The following is a 19393-nucleotide window of genomic DNA, read 5'->3' on the forward strand; positions in this document are numbered from 1 at the left end:
ATTATTTTCCAAATAATTAATTTTTCATTAATCCCAATTTTATAAATATTGTTTATACATGTGGTTATAAAATGGGCCCTCATTGATTATAGTTATATTAAATATTGTTTGGTATTGCTTAATATTAGTTATGCAATCCCAGTCTGTGTTCATGTTGTAATTAAAGTATATAAGACACATAATAGGTATCATATTTCTCCTCTTTTAGATGTATTATAAATTCAAATGTATATTGTACTTCAAGTTTTCTATTTCAACAAACTGTTTTTGATTATGATGTAATAGTACTATATATACACCTGTTTTGCAAGCCTCCATTAACTAGCAAGGTTCTATTTCGGTCCCAGGAATGGGTATGGTATTGTAATTGTATCTGTTTATTATTATAATATATTATTCAATGAAAGTATATAGATTAAATCTTTACAATGATATATATTATACCTAGACTGGGAGTCTGTGACTTAATGTTCTAATGAGTCCCTTGGTAAAACTCGGTTTGTGAAATTATATTAACCAGCCATTGATTTGGTTTTTTATTGTTTGTTTACATATTATGTTTCACTAATAAAGTTTTGTGTTGTAAAAAAACTATTAGGATCACGTGACATATCCCGAACTAATGGAGATGGACGCTGCGTCAGCGTGATTAGCCTACGTGCCGCACGCTGATGACGTCATCCCTATGATGCGACGGAGGTCACGTGGCAGCCCCTGTGTACTGCCTGATACACCCTGATCCCTGCGAATGCGCGTCACTCTGCCGCGACTGCTTGCAGCTGTCGGCGCATGACGCCGCAACCCAGTTGATTAGAAGTGTTTAAGGTGGGTATAAATAGGCTGTTATTTTACTCTTGCTTCACCTTGATAAAGTACTATTGTACGAAACGCGTAGGTGCGTTCTATCTGTTCTATTTTTGTTCCCTGTATGTGTTTGCTGGCTTAATACACTTTTTGATAATACTACTGCGGAGTGGCCTGGTTTTGTTTTCCCTGCTTCACATTGCAGGGCGTCTGCAGCTGTGCTCTATCTACACCAACTACCCTCCTGGACTTCCTATCTGATGGACTGCACGCTACTGATTCTGAGAGTGCCCTCCCGGATGCGCAGGTAAAGTGCCAATGTGCCTTATCTAAACCCTGCTATTCAATGGACATAGTTCCTTCCTTTATATACTGTTAGGGTGATTATTGTGTACATCACAGTGGCTGTCCCAACTGACTCCACTTGTCACTTCCCCTACAGTTATTACGCATTATTGCTTTATTGAAGGGCACTCCGTCGTCGCCAGACCACCAAGCCTATGGTCTCAATTACAATTATGTTACAGAAGTTACCGGTCTGATTCTGAGCACCACACATACCATATCTCCTTGAATTTACCTCTAAGTGGTCGCTCATTGGACTTGTATCAATTATATGTGCCAGACCACTCCTTACTCATCTCAGAGTATTACAACAGGTCAATGGTTGACATTGCTACACACATACAGGGAAACAACCCCCCCCTTTTTTTTGTTCCATCTGGGGAAGACACATGATATAAGTTTTTTTCAAATTTTTCAATTTTTGATTTATTATTAATTTTTGAATATCATTTTTTGAATTTTGTTTGAAAATTCGTTTATCAATCAACAAAGATTTGCATATCTACATTCTTATAGTCCTTATATCTGTGTAATGGACATGGAGGAATTAGAGGAGACTGATACCCCCAATATCACCAGTGATTATGTTTCCAATTACTTGGACAATACTCAAAGATCAAAAAAAGCAAAACGTATGTTTGAAAATTTGCCAAATCCAGATTGTGAGGACTCATCGGATCTTCATGATTTGTTCCTAAAATTTAGTAAATTACTTATTACTGATACTCGAATTTATTGGGACCTCATATTTTTGGAAAACTATCTACTGCTGAAAAGAATCCCCAGGGGGTTACGGGTGAAAAAGTCCCCTACATTTGGCTTTATCAATCAGGATTTTGAGAGAGAGTGGAAAATGATTCTCAATGATTGCTCCTCCAAATTAATATCCCTGATTGTTAAAGCCAAGTCTAAGGAAAAACTGGACTTGGAAAAAGAGATTAAGCTATCACAAAAACATCTAGCCAAGTTCTCCAAAATGGAGGGTTTCAGAGCATTGGACACTAATTTGGCCAAGTCTGTTAAAGATTTTGAAAAGGACATTTTAGAAAAGAAACAACAAAAATTTGAACGAGATAAGCTTGACTATGAGCGCAACCAAGTGTACTTATGGGAAAGGTCTACACCCAATAGAAGGTCCAGCCGCACGACACACCCTACTCACTCCACACCAGAGGACAAAATTAATAACCCTTGGGCAAAAAAATCTATCCTGAAATCTAAAGCAGACTCTGACACCTCAGATACAGAATATCTGGGTCACACAGTCTCCTTCTTTAATGCACATGAAGAGGAGAACATACAGTCTGAGGCAGAAGCACCTAAGGAACAACGCCCTTTCTGGGAACGTAAACAAAGGGATAGATCTTCAGATTACAAACCGCGTCCATCTACCTCATCTGAACCTACAAACCACACAACGGCTTCAAAAAACTCAAAAGAACAAGACGGGGCAAGAAAACCAAAAGCTCAATACAAGGGAGCACCCTCCAAAAGAAAGAAGAATTTTTAGGAGAAGAAAGTGCAGTCATTAATATTTCTAATGTAACGTTAACAAAAGATGAACTATCATTACTTAATAAGGGTATGGGTTTTGTACCAGATACCAACTTTGACCTTTTTCAAACAATGGTTGATTTAAACAAATTTATCAGAAAATGTACACTGAAAAAGTTTTTTAGTGATAAGATTATCAACAAGGCTGAGGATCAATTTGTTAACACTGTATCAGTTGAACCTGAATGTATTACTACTAATGTTGATACACATTTTCCAGATGTTACAATGCATGATTCTAATCGTATTCAATCTAACATTTTCTCATTTAAGGAACAATGTCTTATCCGGGACTTAGAAGACCTAGATACTAACCCTATATCTGACTCTGAATATCATTACAATTTCTTGGGAAGATCGAGCTCGGGTCTTAAGAAACAATCATTATTCTATCCCACCTTTGTCAAAGGCAAACATCTTTCCACTTTTGAAAACCTTGTGGAAAGAGACTTAAGATTATTACAGAAAGGTTTTTCTTTCAATACAGGGTACTGTGATACAAAAAACAGTAATCTCAGTTATGATGAATCTATAGCTCTCAATAATCTTAAATGTAATAAATCCTTAATAATAAAAAATGCTGACAAAGGAGGAGCAGTGGTAGTACAGCATAGGGATGACTACCTTAAGGAGGCATTGCGCCAACTTCGGGATGTGTCTTCCTATGCTGTACTGCCATCTGATCCTACCATAAGGTACCAGAGGGAACTCAGACACTTGTTAGACTTGGGTTCAATGCTAGGAGTCCTGAACGATAATGACATGGATTATCTGTACAAACCCTTCCCTGTCATACCCGTGTTTCACCATCTCCCGAAGATTCATAAGACATTGGTCTCCCCACCTGGGAGGCCAATTGTCTCCAGTATTGATTCTTTGGGAGATGGTGTCTCACGGTATGTGAATCACTTTCTCCAACCCATGGTACAAGAGCTCCCGTCCTATATTAGAGACAGTACTCATTTAATAAATACACTAGATGACTTCAAATGGAAAAGCAATCTACTCTGGGTGACATTAGACGTTACGTCTTTATACACCGTGATATCCCACGAACATGGTTTGACAGCTGTGGATTATTTTTTAAATAAATCGGATTTATCACCAGCACAAAACACTTTTATTTTGGATGCAATTCACTTTTTACTCACTCACAATTTCTTTTTGTTCAATGGGGTTCATTATCTCCAGACACGTGGAACGGCGATGGGGACAAGCTTTGCCCCCTCTTACGCCAACCTTTTCATGGGTTGGTGGGAGCGGTTCCACGTGTTTGGAGACCTGAACATTTATAGGGAGCACATTTTATTTTATAAGAGGTATATCGATGATTTGTTGTTTGTTTGGGAGGGTGACGTCACCACTTTGCACAAATTCATTTCATTATTAAACACTAATAGCTTTAATCTCACTTTCACCTATTCGTTTCATATACAACACATCAATTATTTAGATCTCTGCTTATATGTGGACACAACTTTAAATATTCAAACTACACTATATCGAAAACCCAACTCCAGAAATACTTTTCTGAGACCCAGCAGCTGTCATCCTTCAAACATGTTCCGTGGAATACCCAAGAGTCAATTCATCAGAGCTCGGAGAAATTGCTCGAGTGAGTCTGACTATAATCATCAAGTAAATGACCTATATTCAAGGTTCCTCAAGAGAGGTTACAAAAAAGCGGATCTGGACAGATCATTAAAGGAAGTATCCAACTTAGACAGAAGTTCATTGTTGAGGAAAGAACAAAGACCGAATAGGGACAATGTTAGCCCCTCATTTATTACCCCGTATAGCAAACAAGCACCAATAATTAAAAATATCTTAAAAAAACACTGGAATGTGCTGACCCTAGATCCAGTATTGAAACCACACATCATTTTGGGTCCCAACGTTGTGTATAAACGAGCCAAAACTTTGTCCAATAGCCTGTCCCCAAGTCTCTTTGAATCTAATGATGACAAAAAAGCAGTCCCCAATTTACCCCTCGGTACATACTCTTGTACACATTGCAAGGTATGTTCAAAAATGAAAAATGGCAAACAATTTTGCTCATTTAATTCTGGTTTAAATTACAATATAAAATCTTTCATAAATTGTAACTCCACATTTGTAATTTACCTTCTGCAATGTGGATGTGGGCGACAATATGTCGGGAGAACAACAAGATGTCTAAAAGTCAGAATTTTAGAGCACTTACGTCTTATACGGATGGGTGATCAGAATCACCCAGTGTCTAACCATTTCCATAATTGCTCACTAGGTAATACTAACTCCTTTTCATTTCAAGGAATTGAAAAAATACCTATCCTCCCAAGAGGTGGTGACAGGACTAAGTATCTAGACAGACGTGAATCCTATTGGATTTTCACCCTAAAGACCAGAACACCCCTGGGTATGAACACAGAGTGGGATCTAAGTCATTTTTTATGATTAATTTTATGAATATATCATAATAATTGATCTTAATCCCCTCTTTTTTTGATTAACAAATGTATTTACCAATTAAGAAATTAATATTAATAAGTTAACAATTCTGATTGATTATACCTGTATCTTATTAATTTTTTCTTTAATAGATTATTTTCCAAATAATTAATTTTTCATTAATCCCAATTTTATAAATATTGTTTATACATGTGGTTATAAAATGGGCCCTCATTGATTATAGTTATATTAAATATTGTTTGGTATTGCTTAATATTAGTTATGCAATCCCAGTCTGTGTTCATGTTGTAATTAAAGTATATAAGACACATAATAGGTATCATATTTCTCCTCTTTTAGATGTATTATAAATTCAAATGTATATTGTACTTCAAGTTTTCTATTTCAACAAACTGTTTTTGATTATGATGTAATAGTACTATATATACATCTGTTTTGCAAGCCTCCATGAATTAGCAAGGTTCTATTTCGGTCCCAGGAATGGGTATGGTATTGTAATTGTATCTGTTTATTATTATAATATATTATTCAATGAAAGTATATAGATTAAATCTTTACAATGATATATATTATACCTAGACTGGGAGTCTGTGACTTAATGTTCTAATGAGTCCCTTGGTAAAACTCGGTTTGTGAAATTATATTAACCAGCCATTGATTTGGTTTTTTATTGTTTGTTTACATATTATGTTTCACTAATAAAGTTTTGTGTTGTAAAAAAACTATTAGGATCACGTGACATATCCCGAACTAATGGAGATGGACGCTGCGTCAGCGTGATTAGCCTACGTGCCGCACGCTGATGACGTCATCCCTATGATGCGACGGAGGTCACGTGGCAGCCCCTGTGTACTGCCTGATACACCCTGATCCCTGCGAATGCGCGTCACTCTGCCGCGACTGCTTGCAGCTGTCGGCGCATGACGCCGCAACCCAGTTGATTAGAAGTGTTTAAGGTGGGTATAAATAGGCTGTTATTTTACTCTTGCTTCACCTTGATAAAGTACTATTGTACGAAACGCGTAGGTGCGTTCTATCTGTTCTATTTTTGTTCCCTGTATGTGTTTGCTGGCTTAATACACTTTTTGATAATACTACTGCGGAGTGGCCTGGTTTTGTTTTCCCTGCTTCACATTGCAGGGCGTCTGCAGCTGTGCTCTATCTACACCAACTACCCTCCTGGACTTCCTATCTGATGGACTGCACGCTACTGATTCTGAGAGTGCCCTCCCGGATGCGCAGGTAAAGTGCCAATGTGCCTTATCTAAACCCTGCTATTCAATGGACATAGTTCCTTCCTTTATATACTGTTAGGGTGATTATTGTGTACATCACAGTGGCTGTCCCAACTGACTCCACTTGTCACTTCCCCTACAGTTATTACGCATTATTGCTTTATTGAAGGGCACTCCGTCGTCGCCAGACCACCAAGCCTATGGTCTCAATTACAATTATGTTACAGAAGTTACCGGTCTGATTCTGAGCACCACACATACCATATCTCCTTTCCTTATATGATGGGAAGAAAGTGGCACACAACAGCAAAACGAGCAAGGTTTTAAGAGATTTCTTAGCCAGCTCAAAGCTAGAGAGATTGACAGAGAGCGATCGAGAAAAGCTAGGCGCTGACTTCACTTTTAGAAGAAGTGTCACAAGCTATCAAAGAACTCAAATCATCAAAAGCACCTGGTCCGGATGGTTTCTCGGGGCTCTACTATAAGAAATTCTCGGAATTACTTGCCCCAAGGCTGCTCCACATGTTCAACGCGATTTTAGCGGGAGCCCCGACCCCCGGAGATATGCTGCAAGCGTCTATATCACTAATACATAAGCCTGGGAAAGATCCGCTGCATTGTAAAAGTTATAGACCTATATCTTTAATCAACACTGATATCAAATTATTTGCTAAACTTCTGGCCAACAGATTGAGTCTAATCCTACCCAGACTAATACATCCAGATCAAGTCGGTTTTATCAAGGGACGGCAGGCAGCGGACAATACCCGACGATTTATTGATCTGCTCGAATTGGCAAACAAAAGTCGCTCTTTTTGATCAAATACACCAGCACGAGGTCACAGAAGAAAGCCCCCGCTCCCATTATTGCCAGTCCTGAACCAATGTTAATAAGTGTTGGAATGATGTTAAATTTCCCAGCCTTTCCATTCACCATGATATCAAAGCGAATGCCATAAGCTTTTATCAGCGTTCTATAATCTGTCCCATCAGCATCTCGGTAATATTTGGCAAACCTGAAATTGTATCCAGAGGAGACCGATTTCTCTGTAAACTTGTTATCTAGGCGGGTGAAGGAATAGTTCGGATGGCATTCGGATGAAGATCTATCCAGGTCACAGTTCCACTCAATCTGAATTCCAATCACTCTACCCTCCATCGCCATGTTTTGAAACTCACTTCCAGACCAGGTTACAATACTCCCCAAGTGAAAGATGGGGCAGTAATGGTTCAGTGTACTGTTGCGACATGACTTCAGGAATGAGTTGTCGTTGGTGTTTAGTATATTAGTCCTAGAAAAGTTAAACTTCGGGAAGCGTATTGAGTTTTTAATGTAGACTGTGAAGTTCTCTGCTTTCCCCAGCAAATGCCTTTTTGACTTCTGCCTCTTCTCCACAGGGCACCAAGCACAGATTTCACAGGTCCCTGTGGTGTTAAGGACTCCTGTCTTCAAGCAGCGTCCAGTTTTAACACCATTGCCAGATATAACTGGTTCTCCTTCTGGGCAGTCACTGTTTTTGGAACACACTGCATCCGGGATGCCAAAACTATGTAGTTTGTGGTAGGAAATGTCTCTTGTGAAGAGAAGTATCCTATGTGAGAAGAAGTGGCTTGCTGTCAGGGGAAGGTAAAAAGGAACTCCTCACGCTGTCTGCTGATGATAAGAGTGGGTTTGAAACTTTAAGGTATGCGATTTTAGATTTGCAGTTAATTGAGAGGTAGGATGACACAGACCTGCTCATGGAGTTCCTGCAGCAAGGTAAAGTTGCTGAAAAATATCCATAGGGTGTCACTGAGGTGCTGCTGGACCATCTCCCGCCCTATCCTTAGGCAAATGAACGAGATGAGACTGCTGCACTTTGCACAAAGAGCTATGTGGGCCTGAGCCCACTGGGAAACCTGGAAATGGAACAATAGTTTTTAAAAAATATATATTTTTCAATGCAAAGAACAGAAAGATATACAGGTATGTGACAAATAAGTTCAAAATAAAAAAAATATAGAAAGAACATTGGAGTCGGGAAGAATTCCCCCCCCCCCCATATGAAAAATTGGCTAAATATTGGCTGCACAAGTATAAATACAGGTGTAAGATCTGTAACGTGACCAATTAGAATGTAACCCCCCCCCCCATTTAGTGTTATGTTACGTAATACATTGGAAAAAGAAACATCAATAACACTGCAAATATGTTGTTGAATGAGACAGTCATGCTTATGCCATATATCAAGTCCCAATATTTATTGGAACCTCGGAAGCAGCAATAAGTACTGCAATTTTTTTATTATTGCCTGTTCCATGCTGGTTTAGGATACCGTCCGTGCCTATGTATATAATGGCTAATATATTGGCTATGATAGTATATACATTGGCACGATATCCTAAACCAGCATGGAACAGGTGATAAAAAAATAACTACACATTACAGTACATTTTTTTTTTTTACTCGGTGCAATATTAACTCGGATTTAATGGAGTTTGATGTATCTAGGTGTAAAGGATTTTTTAAATAATAACTGTAAAATGTTATGGAACTTAAATGTACTACATATTATAATTACTTACCCACTTGTATAGCAGACCAACTTAGTTATTATTTTTGCTCGGTCTTCACAGCTGACATTGAAGAGTAGGGACTACGGTTGGGTAACAGGAATATAAATGGAAAGGAGGTGGACAAAGGTTCATTAGAGAGAAGAAGGTCCAAGTGGCCGCTTAAAAACAGAAAGTGGGCAAATCAGTGCGGCCAGATGGGACACATCCAAGGATATGAAAAGAGCTTAGGGGTGTGCTGTCAAAACAATGTAGTTTCAGATGACCGGTCAGAGCAAATGATTAAGTAGGGAAAAGGCTGATAACTACAGCCCAGTGAGCCTGGTGTCAGTAGTGGGGAAGTTAACGGAACCACAGCTTCAAGAATTGTCAGATAAAGTCCAGCAACTTAGAAGATTGCAGGAAACAGATTACTTGGGGAAAGATCTTGTCAAACAAATCCAATTGATTTTTTTGACTGGGTTACTAAGGTAATAGATCAGGGTGGACCGGTAGATGTAGCTAGAACAAGGAGGTCATGCTCTGAAGTTGGAGGATGGCAGGCTATAGGGAAATGTGAGGAAGTACTTCATGGAAAGGGTGGTGGATTCACGGAAAAGCTTCCCAACAGGAGGCGGTAGGGGGTGGTACAGTAAGGGAGTTCAAAAATGGTTGGGATAGACACAGAGCTATCCTACAAATATCAAAGTAGAAACAAAACACTGGATGGCGTTCAAACACTTATCTAGTGAGGTGAATAATATAATATGTGAATGTGAATACAAAATCTACTATAAAAGGTGAAGAACACAGTGAATGCACTATTGGTTCTTTTCTTCTGTTTGAGCTCCCGAAGGTTCCTGTTTACTACCACCGGAAGAACTTACCGCTGTGTGGGATCTTTCCTATTACAACTGAACAAGAGACAGAATTGGTCTTACCCAACAGTGGTAGAGGTCAGAAAACCTAAAACAGGCAGCAGAACATCCTGGGTAATTTTGGGGAGAATGTCCATCAGTGTGGTGTCTGATAGGTAGACAATAATCTTCTGGGTCAGTACCACAGCTGCTAGTAGACCTGCTTCCTTGCGGCTGTTTAGTCTGCAACCACTGCTGGGGGCCATCTGTATGTACAGAGTGGGAAGAAATTGGCTTATTCGAGAAGGGATGGGGTGGAAATATGCATGTTAGAAGTCCCTCTCCTTTCAAAGCAATTTACAGAAAAACCTCAGTATGGTCTTACTGATCTTCTACAACACGGATTTGAAAATTCAGTTTATTGGGATTATGAGGAGTCTCGTTAAAAGTGCAGTCACACTTAGAAGATATATACATTGGGAGAAGGAGTGGCTCAGTGAATACAGACACCGACTCTGTAAACAACGACACAGAGGGGACCCAGGTTCGATTCCTGGTGCCAACTCATTGTGACCTTGGGTAAGTCGCTTTATCTCCCTGAACTTCAGGCACCAAAACAAATAGATTTTCAACTAATCTGTACAGGGACTGTGTCTAACAATCCTATGCCGACTACCACACACTATACTGGAATTGTGAAGCGCTTTGAGTTCCACGTATGTTTGTATGAAACAAACTTATTATTGGTGATGTAATATGCACTGTTTTTAGGCTTGAGGACACCCCATCTGTTAAAAATAATTTCAAATTAAGTCCCACTATACGAATGACAAAAACAAATGATATTATAATGTAGTTGTTCTCAACAGAACTACTGTATTTTAACCCTTTCCTTAAGAGCAAAGCCATGCACTGCAGGTCCACGTGGCAGCAAAATGGTTCAATATTGGTGGAGAGAGGAGAGGATAACATGTGGCGTTAAATGACGAGTAACTCAAAAGGAACACAAACTGCAACATGTATGGAAAATAAAGACATTTTACTTAAATTACAAATACAGTATAATGGTATTTCGGAACAGGATACAGTCTTGATAAATTGCCTATAAACTGAACACTTGGGAGACAGGAATGATTTATTTCCTGTCTCCATGCTGGCTCCGCATACCCTGCACTGCTGCAAGGAACAGCCTGGAGTGGGAAGAAATATAAATAAATAAATAGGTACAGAAGAAGACAGTCATGCCAGTAAAGACAGCACAATAAAGGCACGAACAAGAGACAGTGTTATTCCTCACCATCCTCACCATCCTCACCATCCTTCTTCAATTAGAGGCTCGCCTTGACTAAACTCTGCTATTCCATAAGGCATCTTACAGCTCAATGACTGCTTGTGGAATAGGACAGCTTAGAAATATGGGCCATATGGATTTCTTCTTTACAATTTAATTGGAGGCTGCAGACTCGCCCCATTTTACACATTTTCCATGTGGGGTGCACAAGATAAAATGTATCCCACACGTTTTGCTGACTACAATTTAGAAGCAAAGCCACATGATAAATGTACAAAATGAAAATCAGAATAGATTATACATATGGAAAGAAAGCACCAGCGTCGCTACAGCTTTATTGTTTTAATTAAGTTCTCTCTTTGTGGTCCAACAGTGCATGACAAGTTCTGTGGTCTGGGTAAGGTTATCTTGCTCCTCTGATTGGCCAAGCACCTCTCTGCATGTTTTAAATCATCATTGGCTTGCTAACCTAGACTTCTGCACAGGGATCAAACCATCACTAAGGCTCAGATCCACAAAAAGGTGCTAAGCTTTAAACATGCCTTCACTCCCATTCATACGATCTGGGCCTAAACAGGCAACAACACAAAACAGATGGAATAAAAAGCGGCCCGTCCCCCATCCTCCACTAAGTGTGTAGGTGATCTGTATCCTTTATAGGTTGCTGTACATTTTGAAACTTAAAGCAGCAATGTCACCCAAATGCATTTACAGTATAGTGTGCATATAATGATGCAACCTTTCCCCTCCCCCCTAGCACAGCAGACTTAATGGTTTCTTTCAGCCCTTAAGGATTTTTCCTTAGCTTCGTGGATTTCTTAGGGCATTTTAACAAATTTCTAGCAACCAGTTTTTCCAAGCTTAGTACCTCAGAAAGGCATTCAAATAATAAAAGCAATGTATACGAGAGCAGGACCACCATATTTAAATAGGTAACATACATGTATATTTAAATAGGTAACATACACCTACACATATACATATATATTTTAATTGGACATGACAGATTGCTTATTTAAACTGCATTATTTACCAGGTAGCTGATGTAAGGCAGATACTGATATGTTAGGACTGGTTCCCCATAGAGGTGAGCCACATACATCAGACAGTCCAGCACGGGTTTGGATACTTGGTCCCCGCATACTGGTCTCTTAACATTAAGCGGGCTATGCTCCTCCACATTAGGTATAAACTGTTGTCTCTGGTGACCTGGTCAAAATAAGAGATACATTAAATCAGAAATATAGACTCGCTAAATAATGCTAAGACATGAAAATACAAGTTACGAGGTTTGCCCCAGTTGTGTCAATGTCCTCATACAAAGGCTATTCAATAAAAGGTACAATGTGACATTTTGATAAACCAGCCTCGTCTCAGACTCAAAACAAAATAACAGCTTTTGACTGAACAAGGAGACAGAAAACATGCTACGATAGCAAACTGACGTATGTAGATGCAGCACAATCTTACATTTTCATTTTGCTGGGTTACAACTGATCTAATGTTTGATCATTCTTCCCCTAATTATAGAGGTAAATAAGAATTTTAACTCAGGGAGTGTTAGGACCTGCTAACGGCCATGCCTTGAAATGGCAGCAGGCTTAAGACGCTTTGGCCAAACGGTTAAATTAAATGACCCTTTTTCAAGAGAATATATAGGTATTGCACCGTGTATTTTTGTCACATTAGAAGTAGCTTTGGGCATCTGTGTTTGTTTCTTGTTGTGTACATTTAGCCACGCCCACTAGCACTCCTTTTGACACACACACACACACATATATATATATATATATATAATGTGGTAATGTTTGGGGTTTCTCAGAGCTTGTTGGGTATCTGTGTGTCTACACCTGCATATCAAGCTGTATTCCGAGTGCGAGTGAAACACTACATAAAATAGTTGCTTCGCTAAGACAAGTAACAAGAATTTACCAACATAACAGGACGTGAACAATCTCAGCAGATTCCTGGCAATGCAGCGAGAGGTCACAGTTGGACCCAGTTTGGCAGAGACCCACCTCACCATCTTACAGGCAGTATCTGCAAACACAAACAAGCAGTTTGATACATACACAATCTACAGGAAACTAGAACGCTGTGACTTGACAAAATAGACTTCATTGTCATGAACAGACTCCAAAGGGTTGTAATGCTTGGAAATATTTAATTATTTTCCGTCAGAAAATTAGCGGAGTTGATGCAAATAAAAGTGGGTCTTGGCTCAATGCTGCATTTTGTCTCTTGGTCATATGTAAGACGTTTATTAATCACTTTCCTACATCTGGCACAAAAATATCTTGGAAGGTTTTTGCCACCCCAAACAGTTTTTGGGGAGCAAAGAAAAATGGTGTGTGATGCAAAAATGGCATTTGCATTTGTCAGTTCCTCCAATTGACACTTCCCAAATTGCAAACTGGTGTATGTGAGGCAGAATTGGAACAAAGTTCATTGATGCAATGAAGCAAAATAAAAAAAATACTCTTCTTCGGACCAGTTTTCTTCCAAAATTGCCTTGATATGTAAAGCTCCAAATCATGTAATTCTACCAGTCAGTGTAAAGTCATGTTTCAGGAAATAATGGGGAGATCTCTGGACATAAATAAAAAGATGTGCTATAGTATAAGAGAGAATTAGTTGTGTTCTAAATAACATATGTAAAAACATTACATTATGAATGTAACAATTTCTCTCTAGCTGTTGTAAAAAATTTGAAAGACTAGCTTAGGATCCAAAGAAGATGGAGCAGACATACATATTTGCACGTTAAAAATTTTTATAAATTGTTTACAGCCTGGTTTCCTGGGGGGGCCGAGGAGACTTGAAAGGGGGCCTCAGAGTGCCAAGAGGGACATATGCACAGCGAGATACAGAAAGTGATAAAAGGGCAGCGTGTGAAAGAGGCGGAGAGAGACAAAAAGATAAGAAGAAAGAGGGCAGAGAGAGAAAGTGCCAGAGACAGAAGCCAGATTCCATGTATCAATAACCAAATGAATATATTCCACTAGTTAAATTGCTAAATACTGTAGGTATTTTAGAGGACGAATATTCAAACCTTGGTCAGTTCGTTTTGTGCACTGAATAAATAAAGGGGGCTCCCAATAGAGAAACTGTCCATTGGGGGGGGGGGGGAGGGCGGGGGCAGAGTTTAAAAAGACTGTTTACAGGACAATTATTTGGATAATTCAGAATTAAATAGAAATAGCCATGTTAGTCCAGTTGTATTAGTGAAGAGTGCTTCAGTATTAGGTGATACCTCTTTTTTATTTGGACCAACAATTGATCATTTCAAAGAAATTGACCAGTTATCCAGAAAAGTGTTTTGCCCAACCCAAAGCATCTCAAAAATCCAAGTGTCTCTCTTCTAAAATGTTATAACTCACAAATAATAATAATTGGTAGCCGCTTCCCTGATCGTTTTATCTATATGGGTACATTAAATGCCACTGAGTATATTCCAGGTAGATGTGGGGGGGGGGGATAAGGGAAGCCACACAAAAAGCCATTCATATCACACAGTACTATTTTTCATTTCATTTAGTCAATTAGTGTATTAAAATTTAACAAAACGTGTGTGTATGGCAGAGAGACGCAGTGAATAAAGGAGGCAAAAATAAATGGAAGTGGGTGCAGGAGGGAGAGGCAGGCAGTGGGTGAAGGAGGGAGAGGCAGGCAGTGGGTGCAGGAGGGAGAGGCAGGCAGTGGGTGCAGGAGGGAGAGGCAGGCAGTGGGTGCATTAGAGCGAATGGATGTAGGAGTACGATAGAGGCGCAGTGAGTAGGGTTGCCAGGTGCTTGTCCAAAAATACTGGACACAATGTTGAAAAAAGCGGCGCGCTGGAAAAGTCGGGGAGGTTACGTACATTTTTCTAAATTTCACTCCACGTATGCACCAATTTGCACTACCGTATTTCATAGTCTATTTCGTACAAAATTCTGGAAGAGGTTTGGGGATTGAGCGCCCTTCCAGCATGTTTTAAGAAATAGAATATGAAATAGTGCAAAATTGATGCATAAGTGGAGTGAAATTTAGAGAGGGAAAAAAAAAAAAAAGACACAACGGTCACATAATTTATAAATAACTGACCTGTAGTCATACATGGTGATCTTAATGCTTCTCTCCCACTACTTCCAAGATTGTTGCAACCCCCTCATCCTCTCACCCCCCACCCCTCCTCCTTCTTCCTCACCACCTCTTAGCACTCGGGCTGCCCGTTCAGAGAGGGAGAATACCAGACACGTACATGTCCAGTATTACCTCTCATTTTTTTCTGGACAGAGGGGCCATCTGTGAGGATACTATGACTTATTTGAACGTCACCGTCATTTTGTACTATTTTTGTATGCGAGTATTTATCTTCAAAATAAACATTTCTTTTTATGTGCTGAGACCACAATGCAGAGTACTGTTGTGCTGGGTTTCTTTTTCCTTATCGAAAGTGAAATAAGGACATTTTACAGTGTACCGAGAAGTATAATTTAAACTATTGACAAAGTATGAAGTCAGAATCACACCCATCAAGAACACAACCTTTCAAATATGGATTGCAAAATCAAGAACCATCTTTGAAACAGATGACAAACATTTGTTGAGGTATTAGAGAATAACGCAGGCTCTTACCTATCAGGATCGTTTGCTCTTTTTCCTCGGTCTGGTTATTCAAGTCATGCTCTTCCTCGTCCAGATCCCTGTTATCATTGGCTAAAACAGTATCTATGGAAGCATCAGTGTTGACCGATAAGGTTAACTCAGATGGGCCTGTGGAAGAGTCACAATCGTCTTCTTCTAACGATTTCTCACTTTGCTTCAAATCTTGGCTGCTGTCGCCAGATTTGGCAATGCATTGGGACTACTCTGCGCTCCCTTAGGGTCACCAGCCATTTCTGTGATACTAGGGCAATAACATGGGTCGCCTCCTCAGCTGCTGCAAGCTGTCTTTGGTCGATGTTTAGCTCTTTGTTCACGGCTGCCGACAACCACTCCATGTTGGGCAAGAATAGTGATCGACATCCAACTTCAGTTCGTGTCTTCTTTTTCCCGATGCAATGGACACCCCTATAAAACAACATGAAACATACAGAGTTAAGATGAACAATAAATAAAGTCAAAATATAGAAACTGTAAGTGGCTCTACGCTAATGAAATCAATATTGTAGTAGTAGAAGCTTCCAATAGTAAAACACCTACTGCAGACGCTGCTGAAGTGAATATTACTGCATCCTACATGCAATAACTCAAACAAATGTATTAAAAAAAATACTTCTCTTACTTATTGGAAAAATAAGGTTTATCTTAAAATTATAAAAATAATCCCACTGAAAGATAATTTGAAACTAGAACACAAAGTATCTCAGAGAATAGCGGTTTGTAACTAGAGAGTACTTGCCACTAGTAGAAATCCCTATTATTGGTGCACAACAGACCATCAATTATATAGGTCCAAGGATGCTCACATTGAGTCTGTTAAAATTTTTACACTTTATTAAGACCCAAATGTCTACACAATATTTTATACTCGATTAAAGTTAAAAATGGTTTCCTTGCTTGGTATTAGGTATTGTATACACTAGTGCTCAAAGTCTCAGCAGCTCTAGTTATTGTCACTAATAGATCCTTAATGGGGGGTCAGAGGGTGGTTATTAGTCCACCCTAGGGGATAATTACCCTGTGGTGTTGTTATTTATACTGTATATATACACCGCACCAGAGTAGTCTCATTGCCGGTGTGGTTGTTACTGCTGATTTGAGATGTCCTGTTGAGAGACAAGACCAGTAGTCTCAATTTGATACAAACATCAAATATGCTTGGATAGAAGCAGTGATGTATAACTGCAAGTTGGCATAGGTGTATGTACCATAGATGCTTGCTTGCAGAAGGATATGGCGACCCCTAGTCAGATCTATGGTGATAACCTACATGCTTTGTATGACATGAATGTACCATACATCGCGGTTGCTTAGAGTTTGATAATGGAGCTCCTAATTCAGCTGTGCACTATGTGCTAACTTCGGGTATCATGTCCAGCTACATTTGGCTGGTTTAAGTCCTGTCTCCCTATGCATTAGCTAATAGCTTGCAGAGCGTGCTCATAATAATGTTAACATGCGTCTATTATTTTAATAGTTTGTTCCACATTAGAATGTACTCGAGTATGTGAGAACAGACAACAAAAGAACAAAGTTCTACAGATCGGTGCTTCCAAAACTTGGCTACATACAGACGTCAGTACCAAAACTGTAATTGTCTAGTCTACTATATAATCGGCAGAACCCTCAGACCAGTAACAGAGCACCTAAGATCTATTAGAATAAAGACAACAGGTATCCTGTTTCTAGACACTTCTCTACTTGTCCATCTGGTTCCATAAGCACCTTTTCATTTAGTGCTTTGGAATTTATTCGGCCATTTACCAGGGGTGGCAATAGAGAAGCAGTTCTTAACCGTAGAGAAATGTACTCGATTTATACCCTCAGGTCACTTGCACCCGGGAGTATGAACACAGACTGGGAACGTAAGCATTTCTTAACTTGGTCCTTATAGGACTGCTATGCTGTGTTGCCATATACTAATTTTTCTATTCAAAATAGATATAAGCTGCTCTCTTTACAGGTTCCTTGTACAGACGTATAAAAGATCATTTACATCCTCAGTGGTCTTTATAATATCTGATGGTTGCCATTTAGGTGGGCTATATAATTTGACAAGTATGTTTGTTTCACCCTGTCATATCTTTATATAGTTAGAATATCTTTGTTACATCATCTTGAATGAATTATTCATACTTTGTCCACAGGATTGAATAAAGACTATTCTTGTCTAAGAGAGTCTCTTCCTCTCTGTAAACATGTCCTCTTCAGCTATGTATACTAGAAAATTACAGCATCAATATAGGGTTAAATCATCTAAAACTTTATTGATAATAAAGAGCACAGTACATGCTTAGATATATTACTAGGAATTGTATATAACACTATATAGCTTTATAGTGCAGAGATTATGCACCTTCAATGTATTATAACTTATTTCATGCCTTGAATATATTTATCATCTAAAATGCATATAGAATTGTTATTAGAATCATTAATGGCTATATAGAGAGATTAGCTTGCTTCTACATAATAGTGTTTGCTTCATAAGTAAGTTCTTTTGTTGTTTTTAAATAATTGATTTGATAGAGATTGAATATACTATACTGTAATTTTTGTATATGTGTATATTATTATCACTGTGTTTCTCGTTACATGGAAACACTTTAGGTATGTCCATTCCTCCACCCGTAGGGCGTCACTATATTGAGCTGATAGTTCTTTGCCTATGGCGCTTTCATCCACTCCACACGCGGCATTTGCATTCACTTCCGGTTTGGGGAAAAGACTACAAAGATGGATACTCACAATAGAATGACATACTCTCTGACGAAGCGCGGCAATAAGCGTGAAACGTGTTATAGTACTTACCTAGCCTGTGCAATGTTGTCACTCTTACATTAAATGGATTTTATTTAGTTTCCATATTGTAGCCTCTTCATTTTTTGCTGCTGTGCTCCGTTTTTCTTCTACCGGATTTCCTCTTTTGAGAGCTGCTCTTGTGTTTTCAATTTTTGTTTTCGGTCTATTACTCCAGTTCGCTTTGTGCACCCAATAATATCGCTATCATCAACAATACAGCATTTTGGTCTATTAGTTCGGAGATGGAGTTGATTGTGACGGTAGGGGGTAACCCGGCTCCAAATAAAGGTTTAAGCCCGTTTGGTTACCCCTGATCCGTAATAAGGGTTCAAGAAGAGTCAGCTCTTGGAAGCAGTGTTGTGTATGCATAACCTGTAATTGTGCGGTAATAAAGTATTTTATGGTGTTTTTACTTTTCCAGGAGTGCCAGCAAGCAGAGATTGCTGTGGTATGAGTTTCGGGGGGGATAGGGGAGGAGGGAAGGGGGGGGATTGCAGAGAAAGTGTTGTCAGAATGCGTCCTATCGAGTCAGGGTCCAGAGTTGCTGGTTCCCCTAAAAATGTACCCCGGAATCAGATTCCTTGGTGCACGTAGACACATTGTCCCGGCAATATCTTCCCTTGAAAACGCTGTCGCGACTCACCACAGGGGTTCCCTGCTTCAGCACAGACCAGAAAGGTAAAAGGGGCATAGGAATGTGAGGGCGGTGGAAGCGGAGGGCAGTGGATGCGGGGGGGGGGGGGGGCAGTGGATGCGGAGGAAAGGCAGTGGATGCAGAGGTGGGCAGTGGATGCGGGGGCAGTGGATGCGGAGGGGGGGGCAGTGGATGCGGAGGGGGGGCAGTGGATGCGGAGGGGGGGCAGTGGATGCGGAGGGGG

The 19393-nt window shown here is 39.6% G+C and overlaps 2 pseudogenes; both read right to left on the reverse strand.

The window, feature by feature from the left end:
• The window catches only part of LOC142492293 (WD repeat-containing protein 81-like), a 35040-nt pseudogene extending 18989 nt beyond the window's left edge, over positions 1-16051 (reverse strand).
• Positions 6793-8031, reverse strand: LOC142491856 (P2X purinoceptor 5 pseudogene; annotated as a pseudogene).
• Positions 16052-19393: the final 3342 nt, after the last annotated feature.

Source organism: Ascaphus truei, chromosome 4 (assembly GCF_040206685.1).
Source record: "Ascaphus truei isolate aAscTru1 chromosome 4, aAscTru1.hap1, whole genome shotgun sequence".
NCBI lineage: Eukaryota > Metazoa > Chordata > Amphibia > Anura > Ascaphidae > Ascaphus > Ascaphus truei.